Source organism: Furipterus horrens, unplaced genomic scaffold, assembly GCF_987537825.1.
Source record: "Furipterus horrens unplaced genomic scaffold, mFurHor1.1.pri manual_scaffold_15, whole genome shotgun sequence".
Taxonomy (NCBI): domain Eukaryota; kingdom Metazoa; phylum Chordata; class Mammalia; order Chiroptera; family Furipteridae; genus Furipterus; species Furipterus horrens.
In genome coordinates this window covers 8,482,579-8,500,933 of record NW_028327185.1, presented here as the reverse complement: position 1 = coordinate 8,500,933, position 18,355 = coordinate 8,482,579, and the positions used below count along the sequence as shown (strand labels likewise).

The 18,355-nt window shown below is 45.3% G+C and overlaps 1 long non-coding RNA gene across 1 annotated transcript in view; it reads right to left on the bottom strand.

Annotated features, from left to right (window-relative positions):
- LOC149992349 (uncharacterized) overlaps positions 1 to 13,824 on the bottom strand; it is a 47,176-nt gene extending 33,352 nt beyond the window's left edge. The window contains exon 1 of the long non-coding RNA XR_016508335.1: positions 13,723 to 13,824. This is a non-coding gene — a long non-coding RNA (uncharacterized LOC149992349). The remainder of the gene's footprint in view (positions 1 to 13,722) is intronic.
- Positions 13,825 to 18,355: the final 4,531 nt, after the last annotated feature.

The window sequence follows — 18,355 nt, the reverse complement described above, 5'->3', positions numbered from 1 at the left end:
AAAATATGAAAATAGGTCATGTCAATATTATTTTTTAATATAGTGCTTTTAATGTCCCCATCTCAGGGCTAGGCTCTATAAGGGTAGACCTTAATATTTCTAAAATTTTGATGACTGAAGGGAAGGACAAAAGGGCTATTCAAAAATTGCCAAGAAACTCCCCCCACCTCCCTGCCCTTTGGTTGTGCAGGTAGACACAGAAATTCTCAGTAAGACAGCCTCTTCAGTTGCTTTAGAGAACCCTCCTGGTCAATAAAGTTGTCATTATCCTCGGTGTCACCACTGAGCTTCAATAAAGTGACCCAGATGCAAGTTCTCCTCTGATAACGCTGTGTTTTGGTTAAGAACGTGCCATGGAGGCGGGGATTCTGTAGAAAACTCACCCTCCAGAGCTAGCCAGAGGTCTGCTATGTCCTGTCTGGGAACTTTCATGTCCCCATGGGGTAGTAAGCAGACCCGCCCCAGGGGAGAAGCTGAACCGGAAGTCAGCATTGATAGGGAGTGGCGAATGAGAGAGCCCTGAACAAGCCCAGACGGGTAGCTGGGATGCAGATTAAACAAAAGACGTCAAAGAAAATAAAAGTGATCTCTGATAGGCTGGGATATGTGGCAATGTGGTTGTTCTAGACATCAGCCTTTTTAACTGTATTAGATTTTCATCTGAGGCAGTTTGTGAGAAAATGGTAATATTGCCCCAAATCAGATGCCACTGGCTCAGAACGAATAGTAGCTGAAGGCCAGCATAATGTTCAAAGATCACACTTGGGAAATCCTTGGGTCTCCTTTGTGTGTAATTGGAAATCCACCCGAAAACAGCAGCTCTGTTAAAATAGATTGCTTGAGAAATCAAGAAGTCTTTCCCCAGCTTTCATAGTCTTCATGCAACATAGTTGATTATGAATAGTAATGATTTCATTGTCTTATTTGACTCAATAGCACCCATATTAGTATTATTTATTACCTATCTCCTGGCTAGTAACTCAAGTAATACCCAATTTATTTCAAAACTTTATATAATACAGAGTTTCTACTAAATCATACCATTCTTTCCCCACCTGTAACCTTGACCTACCATGACAGCTACTGTGATTTTAAAACACCATGAGTATTCTTTTAAGATGGAAGATTCTTTTAAGATTCACTTTGCTTTAAATCTTTAAACGACTTCGAAGTACTAATATTGTCAGACAAACTATGGACCTAATTATTGACTTTATTCCCAAAGAAGATTTTTTTCAAATTCCTTCAGACACTCCTTTCAGACCTGAAAAAGCCCTAATTAACCACAATCACTTTTACGGCATTGTGTGTACAGGGCAGAAGAGCGAATAGTGGCAGATGTTAGAATCTGAAAGACCTGGGTTCCAGTCCCAGCTCTGCCATTTACAAGGTGTGGACCTTGGAAACTCCGCTAACATCTCTATGCTTCAATTTCCACGTCTGAAAAACAGAGATAATTATAGGCTTGTTGGAAAGAATACGCGGGAAAGCCAGTGTAACTTACATAGCCAATCCTCCCAAGAAGTTTGCACCTCCCATTAGGGCCTCCTGGGGCCATTACTTGTCATTCATCATTTCAGCCACAAGGTACGCGCTAGTTTCCCCAGCTTTCCGGTTTCCTGAGGACATAGTCATACATTTTGTGGGTTGGTCTTGATTTCCTGTGTTTTGGCCTCCTTGCCTGGCCTCCAGTTCCACACAGCGATCCATACTGGATATGCCCAGGGCAGCAGAATAGAAAGACTGGCTGGTGGTAGAGAGGAGGGCCAGTTAAGTGCTGCCTCTAACTTCAGTTCTTCCGCTGAAGGACAGAAATAACGGTACATACATCTAGGGGTAATGAGAAAATCCACGAACCAAACGCTACAGGGATGTAGGTGTTTATTATTACTTACGTGTCATAGCCTTATCGATGAACCATGGCAACATTTTGCTAGTTCTGTTGTCTAATAATAACATAATTATGTAATAATGGGTTCCATATTTAGCTTATTATATGTCAGACTCAGAAATCTGGTTGTCACATGTGCCCACAGTCAATTATCCCTGTGTGCCAATGCGGCCTCCTTGATTCGGTTCCCGTTCCCCACATGTGAACAAATTGCCCTCAGTACCGTAGCGCTCTGTTCTCTCCCCGCAAATGCCCACCACAAGGCACAGCGTAGTACTTGAGACGCTGCTGCTTCCTGCTTCATTCTGTTTGTTCTTCCTTCGGGGACCACGTCTTCTAGTCCTTGTCTACCAGCTCTACTGCCTAGCACTCTCATGCTTCCAGTCCTGTTGGAGGCCCCTCGTTAATTAATGAGTTAACTCCATGTTAAGAGGAGGCCAATTCCTGACTCCTCAAGGGGGGCATTATCACTCAAACAAGGAACGCCGCTTCTCCTCTGCTTCAACTCAACCTTGGGGGGCACACAGATGGCACCGCAGTTGAACTTGTTTGTATCCATTCATTGCATACTTAAATGTCTTTTCCTAGAGCCATGGCTGATGCTCCTCATTACATTGCACATGGGTCACCCAACGCAGAGAAGGATCCCACGTCCAAACGTAACTGAACCACCAAACCGTTAGAAGACAGTAAGAATCAGTCAGGAAAAATTGTGAAAGGCTTTTCAAGGGACCAAAAAGATTACTGAGCAGCTTTTCAGTGGAAAACTAGGCTTTGTCTAGTATACCCTTCCAGGTTTATGATTCTATGAGGTCTGCATTTTTCATGGTCTTTGAGCTATTTTTTTCTTTTCTTTTTTTTTATTATTATATTTTACTGTTTATGCTATTACAGTTGTCCCAAATTTTCCCCCTTTGTTTCCCCTCCCCCATTCTAAAAGTTTTCAAAAAATGGTATTAATGTAACTTACCAAAAGAAATCCAAGTGAGCTTTGTCCCATGGAGGTGCAACTGATACAACCTTGCTCCGTGCCATCAGCCAATTTTGTATCTATTACACGTACCCATTCCAGCCTCCCAGACTGCCTAAACATGTGCCTACTCTTTATATTTTTCTCTGAACAAGTTTTTAACACCTAACTCATTCCCTCATTAATTAATGAATTAATAAGATCTTTCACACTTGTTCATTTTATGTTGGTAGGAACGTCAGGATTTACCCCTTTTACAAAAATAAATGATCATTTAGTAGCTTTGTTTTATCTTTTATTTTCCCATGGGTAACCACAGGGCCACCAGCTCTCCTTTCAGGGGGACACTCTCTAGCCTCAGTGAAGTCTCTTTATGTGGCTCCCCAACGTTCCTTTCAGTTCGCTTCTCTCTAAATCTGCAAAAACACCATAGGAGGAGCTTGACTCTGCCCACTCGAACTCACCTAAACATTGCTAAATTCTCAAGTTGCCATCTTTAAATTTCCACTTTGATCAGCCTAAAATATCCAGAGAAGCACACTCACTGCATCTCCCATTCTGCTACTATCAGTATTCGTGTTTCAGATTAATTAACGGATGACATTGAGAAAGGTCCAGAGTATCTCATTGTATGGGAAGGAGTCCAAAAGCCGGCAAACTCCAAGAAGGGAATTCCAGTGGGACTGGCTGTGAGGGGAAGGAGAGAAACAGAGGGGACTGGTCCGCCATGCTTGCCCCAGAGGGTGCACTGGATCTCTGGCAGCTGGAGATTGGCAGGAAGTACTCTTCTGTCTGCCTTTCCAAATGGCCTCTCGTACCCTTGTGAGAGGAAATTAAGTCCATCTAGTTCGATAGTATATCCTTGGCCCTTAACCCAGTTCTGCAGCTTAACTGCTTAGTAAATATTTGTTAAATTAATCAATGACACAATGAATCAAAGAAGACAGATTATGGGACCAGTGGGGATGTCACTGTCTTGGGTAATCCAAGGGCATCATAGTTTTCTAATTGGAGAGTCTCTTGGTCTACCACTTACTAGCTCTGTAAACCTTGGACACGTCCTTCTCGTGAGTGCCCATGACTTTGTCTGGAGATGGGGGTAGTGGAGGGGCAGAGTGTCAGTAGAAGCTGCACTTGTGAAGGTGAACTCACAATCATGAATGAATGTGGTGGAAGGAAGAAGGGACGTGGCCTCCTTTAGTAGGAAGAGCTGGACTATCATTCATTCTGCATAAATGAAGGTTCAAGAGAAGGGAGGTGTGACTTAGTGACCCCACTGGTTGAATTGGCAGAGTGATCCAGGTCCACGAAAGGGTAGAAGTTGTCTCTGGAGTAAGTAAGTTCTTTTTGAGACAGGAGTTTACTATTTCCCTCCTGTTCTTACACAGTCTTTCAAAGGTCCTGCCCATATTTTGGCTGAGGAATTAAATCCACCTAATAACGTCCACCTGACATCTAATACTTTCTATAATATTGGCATCAAAGTACAGCTCTCATCCCTTAACGACTCTCCTACAGACATCCTATAATTTAATACAATTCAATTTTTTCCTGTTTCCAAACTGGCTTAGCATTTCCCCCACCTTCATACTTTTCATTCATGTTGTGCCTTTACTTTGACTACCTTCCCACACCTCCTGACCTTTTCAGACACAGAACCCCAACATACTCTTTAGCTGTAATGCAAACCCTATTATGACATTAGATCAGTCCCCAAAATACACCATCACTCATCTTTCCATCTCTGGATTGGATACAGCGAAACACATATTATTGTACTATTAGGTACTTAGGGATCCTCTCCTCCCAAATACAGAATAAGATCTTCGAGGGCAAGGATGACCTTATATCTCTATTCCTGGAAGAGCTGAGACCATTTTCTTGTATCCCATAGGCTCTCCACAAAACTGTCTTGAATTAATGAATGAGACATGAACAAATGGACATCTCCATACCATTTATTGTTGTAATTATCTCCACCAGATGTGGAGGAGCAAATTTAGACCATTACCAGAATGTCACAGATTGAAACAAACTTCAAAGCCCTTGGAGGAAATTTGGGCTCAAGATCCAGACTTGCTTGTTCCTGGGAGTTTAGCCACTGAGCCCTTTTTTCAAAAAAACAAACAAACATTTCATTTCTCTCTGTTTCACTGCTGCTAAACGTGCAAATCTTCAAAGACCTTGCACAGGGTCTTCAAGAGACGTGCCATTGAAAGCAGAAAGCTCCCCTTACTGACCTTTGCCAGCGAGGCTGCTGGAGAGAGCACGTCCCACGGCCATGACACACTCTGGGAACAGCAGCCCCACGAGCTCTGCACTGGTGGGTGATGGCTCATAGAACACTGTAAAGAATTTCGGAATGCTACTATTAGAACATTAAAGATGAGCTTGTTTCTTGGGCCACATGGTGACTTAGTGGCCTTATTTCTCAGTAAGGGGTATTTATTTTCAAAAAGGTTAGTTTAAAGCAGCGGTTCTCAACCTGTGGGTCGTGACCCCTTTGGGGGTCGAACGACCCTTTCACAGGGGTCGCCTAAGACCATCGGAAAACACATCTATAATTACATATTGTTTTTGTGATTCATCACGATGCTTTAGTTATGGTTGGGGGTCACCACAACATGAGGAACTGTATTCAAGGGTCACGGCATTAGGAAGGTTGAGAACCACTGGTTTAAAGGATTAAAGTATTTGAAACGAAGGACACGAGTTCTTCACATCTGCCTCTCAGGATGAAATGTTTTTAGATTGCTCGTCATGTTTATTTTAGCCGCAGTTGTGACCGGATCATCAGGAAAGAGCATGTGTACACCGAGAGGTCCGACAACTAGGGAACGGCGCGACAGCCACAGGCTGCTAAAGTGGAGAAGTCCTTCATCGTGGCAACAAAGCAGGGCTCCCGCCGCAGGGGGACCGCCCCTTCAGTTTTGCTGGAGCATCCTTCTCCGTTGACTTCAAGTTTAAACCGTCTACACTGCGAGGGAACTGTCTGCTCTATGTTTATTTGGTCTACTTTGAATGACAGCCAGAACTCGTGTTACCTCATTAGCTGTGACATTTGTCAGACCTGTCACCTTAGGAGAATATCAGTCACAAAGAAGCTTGGAAATGCAGGTGACATCAATGACTGCCAAAACCAACTTGGAACAGCCATCTAGCTTCTCTGGCAAGGCGTCAGACCCCCGCTGCAGCCCTCCCAGTAATCCTCTCCCTTCCTTGTTCCAAACCCAACTGGGGCAAGTGTGTTGCGCCTCTGGTTTTCCAGGGAGCAGGGCCATGCAAAAAGTCCCCAATGCGGGGCTGCTGCAGGCCGTCTTCGTGGTTTAGAAGGCTCAGGGGGGAAACAAATCCCATCTATAAAGGCCTTTTAATTTTTAACATCAGCTTCGGCTCGAGTTGTAAAGTGTATCTCTTCGGTCATCTTGATCTGAAGTCCATTCCGTTCCCTAAACTCACCGTGTGTAACTGCCACAGCTGCAGAGCCCTGGCACCTGCAGGGGACCCTGAGAGGGGCTTTGCAAACAGACGGTTTTATAGGCAGCAAGCCTCATGGCAAACATGTCAAGATTTGTTTTTCAAATAAGTGCATGTTAAGTGAAAAAAAAAAAAAAAAATGTCAATGAGCCAGAGAAGTGTTCATTGGTTCAAAGGAGCCTCATGAAAAACCTATCAGGCAGCCTCTGACCTAGAAAAGAGCAACAGATTGACCTCCATGTAAATAAGAGGCAGACAGGCAAGGCAGATCCGTCTTCAAAGCATGTTATACCTGCATTCAAGTCAAGGACTCCTTCCAGCAGGGAAGTTTGTTTCTAACAAAGAAGCATTTCTTCATTTGGAGATTGAGCCTCAGAAGTTGCTTTGGAGGCCAGAGCATTTCTTAAGGCTCAGCTGGTCTGTCTGCTGACTTCACTTTAAATCTCAGTGGGCCATAAAATCATACGCAGGCAGGACTGGGTTGGAAATCAGCAGAGCTGAGTTTGGAACTACATTCTGCTGGGACATTGCACCCAGGTCCTCGATTTCTACTTGAAGCACTGTTGTCACGTGGGTTGGTAGTAGGACCTCAGGCTGGTGGCTCTGCAGAGATGGGCATCCCACCATGACTGTCACCACAGAGGCGGGAGGGAGGAGGAGCATTCTACCCCTGGACAGCGCACAGCACGGAAACGCATCTGCTTTTCCCCAACACAGCCATCCCTGGCAGCACACAGGGCCCCCAAGAGAACTTCCCGGTCGTTTCCAAGGGTCAGAAGTCACTATGCTGTTCTTCTATTCTTCCCAAATGTCAATGGCTGCTTATCTCACATACAAAGGCCCCAGAGAGGGAGTTTGGAAAAAAAAATCAATATTATTCAATTTTTTCTGCTTTGAAATTTCTATATTAGAAAAAAAAATCAGGACATGTTATGGAGTAAAATGGAAAAACTAGCGGAATGTTGGCGACAAAAGAGGCTCCTTCAAAGATTTTAGCTCTTCCTCAGGCCTTAGACGTAAGGCAAATCTAGCTTTGAAAGCTGAAGTTCCTTTCGGCCGTGGCTGGGACCGGAGCCACAAGCATCTTGCATTGCCCCGTGCCAAGTAAGCAGATACCAGCATTTCTGGACTCTCCACTGCATTCTCGGTACCAGTCCATCTTTCCATCTTCGTAAGTGAGAGACGCACTAATCCACCTGCTGTGGAGGTGCATTACCGGACACTTCTAGTGGGAAGGCCATGCAGCCCAGTGGACCGAGTGTTCAAAACGCAAGGGAACTGGGATGACGGTCTCTGCTCTGACCCAGGGCACTTTAGACAAGACTGTGAACCCCCTTAAACTCAGTTTTCTTGTCTCTAAAATGGCTTTCCTGGCCTCCTTGCCTTTGAGGTTAAGGAAGGAGAGGTAAGGTGTGGCTAAAACGCCACTGTTGTCCTGGATGGACCACGGTTTGATGAGTCCCGATGTTTTTACAGCGGAAGAATGGACTCAGAACCATTCGCTGGGTTCTGAGACACCCAGCGCATTTCTAGACACCCAATCTTGGGGATAAGCTTTTAGTGAGCTTACCCTCATGATTTACCCAATCTTTATTAGGGCTTGATTCCCCTTGGCCGTGGGTCCCCCTTCCTCCCTCCAGTCCCCATTGGCCTCACAGGGACCCCACCCCTCCAGTGGGCCTTCGATGCTCCTGGTGTGTCCTCTCACTGAGCACAGTGACTGCTCTTCAGGGGCCAGAGCACATAGCAGCCTCACCTCAAGTCTAAAAATCTGAGGGATCCTATTTTGGCACTGAGGTGAAGGTGGGTTTTCCATGTGACCCCCTATGTCTGTATATCATGACTTTTTAAAACAAAATTTTCAAAGTGGAAAAATAAATCTTCGAGTAATATTGTTTCTTTAACAAAAGGAACCATATTGATGCTGTAGCTACCTCCCCATCCCCCTCCTCTTCCTCCTCCCTCTCCTATTCTCCCCACAGCTCCTTAGAATCCAAGGGTGCCTTTTATAAGAATTAATTCTCAAAATTACATCTCTCCTTGGGGGGCTTGCATGCAATAAAAACTCTTAATGCCAAAACTTTAGAAGGTGATACAGGTAGGTCGGGGAGGAGCCTAAGGAAAGACCTTATGCTTCCACCAATGGGCCCGCCCACTGGCTCACTGGGCAGCTCACTCTCAGACTCAGCACCCCTCCTTCTCGGGGGAGACCCATAAGCAGTTGCCAGCTTTTCCTGACTACGAGGGACTGAAGAACCCACAGTGTGGATTTCATCTCTGAGAGATGTTTCTGGTCAGCCCTGCTAATGGAGAAGTTTCTAAATGGAATCCCAGCTTTGCACAATACATTCCTCTCTCCCCGGGGTGGAGACTGTAGAGTCCCCAAATGCGCTCCTGGTTGGAAGGGGACAGGGGACCAAGCGCTCACGGCTCAGGCCTGCCCAGTGCCGTGACAGATAAAGCAGCCCAGTGTCTAACCAAGAAGGAGTCACGTGTTGCTCCTCACATACAAGAGCTGGCCACGTGCAAGGTGAAGGCCGGCCCCCACCTCCCACGGAGGCCCCGCAGCCCGCGTCTGCCCGCCTGCACAATCCATCTCCCGGGCCTGGCGGGGGGCGGGAAAGTAGGTAATGCGAAACATAAAAAGTGCAGCTGAAACCCGGAGCTGCAATTGCAAATGGCCCTTAACCAACACCAGGCGCATCTGCTGTGCGTGTTTGAAGTCTGGAGACAGAGGCCTGGGCCGGTGCTTCTGCCTCCCTGTGCTGGAGCTCATCAGCCATGGAATGCAGAGAGACTGGGCCTCTGGCTACGGCCTGCTGCTGGGCACCGGGGCCAGGGCCATGGGACGTGCCCTGGTAACCCAGCTGTCTCCCCGGGGTGGGAGAGTCACAGCGACCGGCAGCAGTGTCCATGCAGGGCAGGACTGCGGCTCATCCGCTTGTCAGGCAGTGACACACCGGCCAGGCTGTGAAGAGGGAAAAGAGGGCCTTACGGGGACCAAGAGCAGTGACCTCTCAGATGTCCCCAGAGCTCTGGTCCTCAGAAGGGAAGGGAGTTATTGGGGTACACTGAGAGGAGAGGAACATGAGAGCTTGGGGTTTAGGGGAGCAGTCTCATCTTCCTCCAGGGTCCTCTCTTGAAAAGGGGCGATCTGTCTGAACACCGCCCTCCATCCGTCAGATAAAAAGGCACCTACCACCCCTGCTTCTCTGCATCTCCAGACGACAGGAGCTCCAGCTGATGAAGGAGCCTCTTAACAGCTAGATTCGGGTCATCCCGAAGTGACTGGTAATGCACACTATGGTTTGACCCAAGTGGGCCAATCCACCAAACCACAAGTTTTCCTCAATGTCTTCTGCATGCACTCTGGATCTATCTTCTTCATTCATTTATCAAAATTCAGGTGTTCTGCTGCTGTATTATTTATAGATACATAGGGGACTTCTTCCATGCCCAGAATCAGGAAAATCAATCATTAGGCAAATCCAGCAAAATGTATGTCATATTCATTCTACATCATCCAGCCCTTACTCGACCATCTGAATTATCACATGAAGTTGGGGGAGAGATTCTTTCATTTCCATCCACTATTTCTTTCACTGAACAATTATTTACTGAGACCTGCTATGTGTCAGTTCTGTTCTCACTGCAGATCAATGCCTGCATAAAAGCAGATTTGGGGAGAGTGGTGTGTTTTTTAACATCCATTTGCTATGAGCAAACTCAATAAATAATTTGGAAATTTATATGTGCCCACCAAGCATTCACTTCCTGAAGAAAATTCGCTTAACAAATAATCCATTTATTGTTAGCCATTCTGTCTACAACATCAGTCAGGGACTTCTGGTCCAAGGAAGATGGTGTAGACTTGTTTCTCTCTGCTCTTCCCCACTAAATACAATTATAACCCTTGGAAACAATTAAAGGCACCAGGCAGAGGTTCTGAAGTGAACTTGCCATTGGAACCACAGCCCACAGAAGGAGGCCAGATCTGCATGCCAAACCAAAAAATAGGCAGAGGACTCGAAGAGATGTTTTTCCAGGAAGACATATAAATGACCAGTAAGGGCATGAAAAGATACTGAGCATCATTAGTCATTAGGGAAATGCAAATTGAAACCATAATAACATACCACTTCATACCAATGAGGATGGCTATTATCAAAAAAAAAAAAAAAGAAGAAGAAAGAAAGAAAATAGTGAGGATGTAGAGAAACTGGAACCCTCATGCATTGCTGATGGGACAGGACAGCTACTGTGGAACAGTCTGGAGGATCCTCCAAAAGTTAAACAGAATTACTGTTTGACCCAACAATTCCACATATAACATCAAAACATCAAAAACAGGAATCAGATATTTACATACCAATGTTCAGAGCAACATTATTCACACAAGTCAAAACAACCCAAATGTTCATCCAAAAAATGAAGACGAAGAGGTAAATGAAATCTGGATATATATACAGAATACGATTCAGCTTTCAAAAGAAAGGAAAATTCTCCTGGCTGCTGTGGCTCAGTGGATTGAGCATTAGCCTGCGAACCAACTGTCGCTGGTTCGATTCCCAGTCAGTACACATGCCTGGGTTGCACACCAGGTCCTCAATTCGGGGAGCGTGAGAGGCAACCGCACATTGATGTTTCTCTCCCTCTCTTTCTCCTTTCCCTTCTCTCTAAAAACAAATAAATAAAATAAAATAAATTTTTAAAAAAGAAAGAAAAGAAAGAAAAATTCTGGTACAGGCTACAACATGGTGGACCTCGAAAACACTGTCCAAGTGAAAGAAGCCAGATGCAAAGGGCTAGGCACTGTGTGATCCCACTGACATGGGACAGAAGGAAGAATGGAGGTTACCAGGGCTGGGGGAGGTGGGACAAGGGGCTATTTCTTACTGGGTACAGAGTCTCTCCTTGGAATGAGGAAAAGAAAGTTCTGGAAATGGATCGTGGTAATGGTCGCACAACACAGACTGTACCTAATGCCACCAAACATACACTTAAAACAAAGTCCAAATGCCAAGCTTTATGTTATGCACATTTTGCCATAATAAAGAAGAAGAAACGGCCACAGTGAGCTGCCACCACACGCCTCCTAAGCGGCTAAGCTATATAGGACTGGAAATCACAAGGACGGGTAAGGATGTGCAGCAAATAGAACTTCGATGGAATGTAAAATGGTACCATTTTGTAAAACTGTTTGACAGGATCTTACAAAGTGAAACATGTGCCGGCTCCTCCTTGGTTTTTACTGAAGAGAAATAAAAACACATGTCCACTCAAGGACTTTTAAAAGACTGTGTATAACAGTATTATTCATAATAGCCCCAAGTGAAAACAACCCAAATATCCATCAACCGATGATAGGATGTATATTCATTCCCTGGAATACCATGCAGGAATAAAAAGGAACTTGCCACAACATGGAGAGTCTCAAAATCTTTACGCTAAGCGAAGAAATCCAATAATAATAATAATAATAATAATAATAATAATAATAATAATAATAATATATTCTGCAGTTCCATTTATACGTAACTCTAAAAATAGGCCAACCCCGGTGATAAAGGCAGGTCTTTGGTTGCTAGGACTGGGGATCAGGGTGGGTATGGAACAGGACAGGAGGACACTTTTTGATATCAAAGACCTGTTCTATATATTGACTCTAGTGGTAGCTACACAACTGTATAAAACCGCTGAAATTTATTCAACTGGATGCTTCTTAACCAACAAAATCACTCACCATTCCTGTGCCCTATTAAGAACCCTGGCCTCCCGAATGCCATGGCTCCCATCACCATAGAGCCCTAGCGAGGTCAGGGTCAACGTTTGCCTCTCCCACTTCCCTCTGCTCACACTTTCCAGCCTGCCCAGGTTTCCCTAATTGCCTAGGGTAGTCCTCTGAAATATTATAAAGATTATACTATAAAGATTATAGTATTTCTTTTGACGGTAAAAGCCTTCCACTTTCAAACAATGATAGGAATAAAAAATAAACCCACTTCGTTTTGGCTTCGGTCCACCCTCTCATCCCAGACCCCAGTACTGCTTCTTCAAAGGCCCTGAAAACGAGGGGAAACACCCTGCCCACAGCCCACGCTCAGTTCCATAACCGTTATATAATTTCATAATCAGACAGCCTTGAACTAAGTTATGAACACATTCCTCAGCCATGCTTAATAACAAAAGGAAAATGGCTTTTCTTTTGCATCCAGCTTGGCTAGCAAAGAGCAAGTTGAGGGTCAAGGAAAGAGGAGAAAAGCTGGAGGAAGAAATAATGCAAAATCATATGAAGCAATATATTCTCCCCTGTAGCACGAGTCCTAATATTTCTTTAGAGAGTAGCCATAATAAACAACACTCTCCCTGAAGAGCCGCAACACCTGCTACTGATTTCTCCTCCCCTCCAGTTGGAAATCGTTGGTGGAATTCTACAAACGAAGAGAACTCTGGCTGTTGCTTCTAGGCAGCTGGGAAATGTGCTTTCAAGCTGTCCATGAGCACCCAGATGGGAGCCGAGACACAGAGACGGGTGGGGGAGGAAGACCGGGGAGCCAGACAAAAGCAGCCCAGAGAGAGGGAGAGAGGCAGAGAGAGAGACCTGGAAAAACAGGGGGAGGGGGTGGGCTACAGTACAATCCAGGTTCCATTCCTCATGGCAACCTGTGCTCTTAGCTTCCCCTGCTGACTCTAACCACGGACCTTCTAGTTGGGATTTGATAAAGCCCCAGTAAGCCTTTTGCTCCAAGCGCCCTTTTGTGCTTAATTGTTAAACTCATATGCAATTGGAAGGAAATATAATCCATATGTCTCTGCTCATTTACACTTAAATCATTCAAATATGGTGTTTTAACCCCAATTTGTCATTCACAGAAACTTTAGAGACTTAAATAAGTCTCTGGGGTTTTGTTCCAATCCCTCCCCCTACTCCTTTGTGGTCCTCAAAGTAAGTACACATATTTGCATTGGAGAGTTTGAGGGTAAGCACAGGGATTTGCAGGAAGTTTCAAAACAAAGTTTTCCTCCTTTGGTTGGGTCCCCTCCAACCCTTAGTGAGCAAGTCCTTCTCAGATGCCTTTGCTGGCTCCTCCTTTCCTGCAAGCTCTTCATGCTGGATGGCCCACGGCTCCGTGGTGGCTGTTTTTCTTCTTTAGCTTCTCGCTCTCTCTGGGTTACCACCTTCTGTCCCATGGATCTAAGTACCATCCACGTTAGCATCCTACGTCTCTCCGGTAATTGGTCTCCGCCCTGAGCTTCCGTCTCCTCTAGCCTCCTTTCTGTTAGATACCTGTGCGTGGGAGTCATCTAAGCGTTCAAATCTACCTTTCCCAAATGACATAAAGATGGCCAGCAGGCACATGGGAAGATGCCTGACATCACTCACCATCGGGGACATGCAAACCGAAACCACAGTGCGATGTCACCTCGCGCCTGTCAGAACGGCTGTTCTCAAAACGCCACGAGAGAGCAAGTGTCGCTGAGGATGTGGACTGTCAGTGGGAATGTAAATTGGGGGCAGCCACTGTGGAAAACAGTAGAAAAGTTCCACAGAAAATTAAAAATAGAACCACCATGTCATCTGACAATCCCACGTCTGGGACTATATCCAAAGGAAATGAAATCAGGATCTCAAAGGAAAGAGATACACTCCCATGTTTATTGCAGCATTAATCACAATAGAATAATAAAAGCCACTTAAGTGTGTCCATTGATGGACGAATGGGTAAAGTTATAGTATATGTATATATATATATATATATATATATATATATATATATACACAAAATGGAATATTATTCAGCCATTAAAAGAAGGATGAACTCTGAGGACATGACTGGCAGTGAAGTCAGTTAGACGGAGGAAGACAAACACTATACAGCTTCATTTACATGTGGGACCTGAGAGAAAAACCCTCAAACTCACAGACACAGAGAAAAGAGTGGAGGCTGCCAGGGCCTGGGGAGTGGGGGAAGTGGGGAGATGTCAATCAAAGGGGACGAACTTCAGTTAATAAGAGGAATAAGTTCTGAGGCTGTAATATTCAGCAACGATGACCGTAGTTAACAATATTCCATTATATCCTTGAAAGCTGCTAACAGTAAATCTTAAATATTCTCACCACGAAAAAAGTATCTATAATTACATGAGGTAATTATACCTCATGATGGATGTGTTAACCAACCTTCTCACGGCAGTGATTTTACAACGGATACATGTATCCAATCATCACATTTGACACCTTAAACTTATACAGTGACCCATGTCAATTATATCTCAATAAAGCTGGAAAGAAAGAAAGAAACACAATACCTACTTCTGTACTTAACTTTGGATTTGTAGTTCTGCTTTCCTTCTCCAAAACTCTTCCCCCAATTCTATAAACTTCAGGACCCCGAAATATCCACACGCACCCCTGCCTCTGCCTGCCGCCCCAACCATATCCTGAATCTCTCCTTGCCTTACTTACTGGACGCCAGCCCCGTGAATTCTTGCTTTGCTTTTTGATTCGCCAAGTGCCTTCCCACCGCAGGGTCTTTGCACCTCCTGTTTGCTCCGCCTCCAAGGCTCTTCCCCTTTGCTCTCTGCAGGGCCAGCTCTGTCTCAGTTGCTGGGTCTCAGCTTAAGTCCAGTACCCCTCCCAGCCCGTCTCGTGCACTTAGTACAAACACCTTGGTCGCGTCACGTGGTTCGTTTCCCTTGCAGGAAGCCCCACTGGCTAAAACCACCTGTTGTCCATTTTTCCATGATCTAGCTCCCTCCCCGACCACAATCATCACCCCAGCCCCTTCAGCAAGGCCTGTGCTTTGTACGTGCAGAGATCTTATTCAAGAGGGCAACCTCCCCGACCCCCCACCCCAAGGCCTGCAACAGGGAGCGCAGGGTGCTCCGCAGACACCGGAATTGACGTTTCACATCTGAACTGATTCCCGCAGAAATGACCTGTTCCTGGGAGCTTCCGTGGGCAGACGTGTGATCAGGGCGTTTGGTGGTCTGCTTTGCGTCTCTCCCCCACATTCTAGAGAGACACTCTTGGCAAAGGAGCAGAGATGCGAAAAAGCATCCACAGATGCTGTATAAGTAAATGAAGTAACAAACGTTCCCCTTCCCAGCTTCACCTGGTCCTCTGCCTTCTTGTTCGCGATTCGGTAAACAATTCCCCTCCTTCAAGCAGCCAGGTTCCCAGCCTCTGCAGAGCGCTACCCGGACAACGTGGAAACCGTCCTTCTTTTAGAGTTTCGTCATAGGTGGAGCCTGATTTGATCATTATAACGTAACTACTTTCTGTGTGTAAAATAATACATACGAATTCACAGATGATCCAAAAGATTCTGTAATAAGAGGAAAGCTCGTCTTTTCAAAGGCCATTAGTTTAAATCTTCATTGCTCCTTTTGGCAATCTTCTGGAAAAGGAGGGGAAGTAAAGGCGTATTCTTTTACTTATTTTTTAACCTGTTTGTTTTTCTCCCTGAAACTAGGAAGTCAGCTAGAACGCGTCTCACAGGGTTGACATCTGAGGGCAGGCGCAGAGACCATCACGCCTCCTCTGACAAGCCTCTGTCCTGAATGTACTGAATATGGGAAATGTACGCCTTCATTTTCACAGACCAACACGAATTCCTCGTGCTCCTTTGAGAAACTTTTCTGTGTGTGTATCTGAGAGGTCCACAGCCCATACTGTCAGGATCTGTTGATCCCACTGGGAAATTGTCCCAGGGGCATCCGACTGTAAGTCCTCCCAGATTTGTATCTGGGAGTTGGGGGATCATTTTCCCGCCTGGTGCATTGTGACAGTCAGCTGTCACGCCCTCGAAGCATCCTGCCTCCTTCACAGGACTGACTCTCCTCCATGCCACCGTCTCCTGAAATCTTCGCCTTTCCCAGTATTATCCAAAGCTTCCACCCAATCAATGTCCTGTGTTGGGCCCGATATGATGGTTAACGTTTTTACTGAACCATTTGGCATCTAGGAGGAAAAGATCACTCGTTACTCATTTTGTGTGCCCAGTTCTCCGCAGACTGTCACGCAGAGGCATGGGCGTGTCGCGGCACTCAGTAATGCGCGTCAATTACCTGAACAAGTCTGCAAGAAAATGCTGGCTTTTCTCCTTTATCCACTTGCCTATCAGCAAGCCGGTGTGGCGCTTCTGAATGTTAAAAATTCCTTAATATCAGTGATGAATAGCTGTTAATGAGGAAGATTTAGGCCAGTTAGATAATAATCACTGTGGAATCACATTTGGGGCCTTTTTGTCCATTTCAAACACTCTTCTTAGCAAATGATGGATTTTATAAAGCCCCGCCTTCTCTGACCTGATCTGCAGTAGGAAATGAGGAGAGAGTGGCCGTCGCCACTTAGTGAACTTCCGTTTCATTCATATCCCGGAGTCAGTTTAGTCCCCGCAATGGCCTCCCAGGTTCCGTCCTGCCCTTCTGGGTCAGGGCAGCTGTGACAGCATGGGGACCGAGGTGTTCACAGACACCCCTGCAAACGGACACTGAGCTTCCCAGCTCAGCTGCAGGAGGCTGTTCTACAGTTTCTACATGGACCAGATTCTAAACGGAGCCTTTCAAACCTATACTTTGAGCTCAAGCTGGATTTGACAGAAATGTGCTCATATCCTGACATGGCCAACTGGACAGAGAAGTTGGGATTTCCATTTAGGGCTGTGCAGGCTGGGCCATGCTGCGGTACTGCACACCTCACATGCAGGGGGTCAGAGTAAGAACGGCAAACCCTTGCAGAAGACTCTGGATAGGCCAGGACCTTGTGAATGGGGCAGGGATTGGGGAAAGAATTCTGGGGGCAACCTCCTACGTGGGTTCAGTGTCAGCACAGCTCAGATGGTTAATACCGAACCCACAATCGCTACTGCCAGGGTGAATGAGCAGATATCCCGCTAGATATCAGGCATCTGCTAATAAATACAATCAGGGCTAATGGCCACTGATGCCTATGCTTGCCTTGGTGTCGATGTTATTTATAGGATAAGCAGACTTGGCTTCCCCATTATTCTAGCCCAGCTCCAAATGCCTCTGATGAAAGAAGTTTTAATATATGTAATACTATATTTTTATTTTTAAAACATTACTTATGTTAAAAGTTTCAAAGGAACATGGTAAAATGCTCTCTATTATATCTCTTATTTATAAAATGATCAAATGGTCCACATCAGATTACATGATTGGGTGCTAACTAACACTGGACAATAATAGTAATACATGTGACATGTCTTCCCCTTGGCATTCCCGTCCTTTAACCCCGCCCCAAGAGATGTCTGCCTGGCAATCTTCAACTCATTTTTTGTTTCCAAGCTACTGCATTTTGCTCTCTTTATAACCCCACTGTGCTCTCTGCTTAGCACCACTGAGCATTACCGTATGGGGTTAGAATCATTATAATCAGTCAGTTACATCTCTGTCAGATCTTGACCAACTTATCTTCAGCCCCTATCAGAATTTCTGGCCACCAAATCAACTCCAGCCTAAGTGTTTGTTAAATTTGCAAAGCACATTAATGTATTTTCTGTCATCTCATAGCATAACAATCCCATGAGGCAGGTATTACTAGCCTCACGTCAGAGTTGGGGAAATGAAGGCTTAGGAAGATTAAGTGATTGCAACCAGGGTGTACAGTACATAAATGCCATCATTTTGACCCTAGTCAAGATTTTCTAAATACCAAAGCCCATGCTCTTTCCAAAATGCCACAGTTGCCTTGTGAGATGCCATTTCTCTCTCCACTGGGGATATGACCATCATCACCATTTTGCAGGTCAAGAAAAGCAGACTCTGACACTCTGCCAGCAATTCTCTGGCAGCAGCAGGAACCGAGAATGGGAAACAGGCATTAGCATCCTGCCTCAGAGCCAATTCATTTGTATGTAATTAACACCATGTGTTCCTTGATCAAATGAGCTTGCAAATAAGATGAACACAGAGCAACATACCAGTCCAAATGCTCCTCACAGTTGGCAGAATTTAGTATCCTGCTAGAGATACAAGAAGTACTAATAAGA